The sequence below is a fragment of the Heterocephalus glaber genome, unplaced genomic scaffold (assembly GCF_053883595.1).
Source record: "Heterocephalus glaber isolate CG9 unplaced genomic scaffold, H.glaber_assembly_v1.0 deba00001550, whole genome shotgun sequence".
In the NCBI taxonomy this organism is placed as follows: Eukaryota; Metazoa; Chordata; class Mammalia; order Rodentia; family Bathyergidae; genus Heterocephalus; species Heterocephalus glaber.
Window position 1 is genome coordinate 7850204 of NW_028258343.1, and position 833 is coordinate 7851036.

Sequence of the window (833 nt, forward strand, 5' to 3'; positions counted from 1 at the left end):
TTGAGTCAATGACGCCTTTAGTTTGGGTTTAGTGAGATCTATTCGTGTGAGTTGTAGTCACTCCCATGTCTAGCTTATTTATTGCTAAAGAGCTTTCATAGGCAACTGGAAGCAGAGGCAGTATTCAGAGATTTGTCTTACCGTTGTTGATGTTCTGATACTACATTGCCTTCCATGTGCTTAATGGTCCATAAATAGATCTTTAATTCCTAAACTTAAAGGCAATATAATCTATTCTCAGCCACCAAATGGCGTTTGTCATGATTTCCCAGATCTTGCCAGGCACTGATACATGTTTCTAATTTATGCCCCGTCTAGCTCTCCCTATACACCCAGCTCCATCCAAAGGCCACGTCTTTTTTGCTGGGGCACACTTTTTCCCATGCTCAGGCTTTTACCAGTTAGTTACTGGCTCAACTCACAGTCTGATATTAGCAAAGACAATAAACTTCTAATGCACTATCATAAGCAAACAGGTCAATGGATGTTGACAATTCAATGAGCATTTAAATCAATCCTATTCAAGAAAACTTTAAATGTCAGAAATCCTACAGTTGATATGTGAAAAAAGTTGTCCCCTAGACTTGATAAGAATTCTACACTTGATCTTAGCCACAAGGCCGAGAAGCGATGGACTTGATAAGAATTCTAAAAATGCATGTGTAATAGCTAAAAATTGACTTCAAGTTTAAGTTCTCTAAAATAACAATAAATATAATTATTCACTAAAATTTTTAGTCCTTTATGATGGTATAAAGCTTGAAATTTCATTCCATTCTTGCTAAAAGAATGGCATTATAAAAGTTGTTATAGGCAACAGTAAAAATATGAGG

At 36.0% G+C, this 833-nt stretch overlaps 1 pseudogene; it reads right to left on the reverse strand.

The window, feature by feature from the left end:
- Positions 1-463: 463 nt before the first annotated feature.
- On the reverse strand, positions 464-632 carry LOC147824223 (U2 spliceosomal RNA; annotated as a pseudogene).
- Between the last annotated feature and the right edge of the window lie 201 nt (positions 633-833).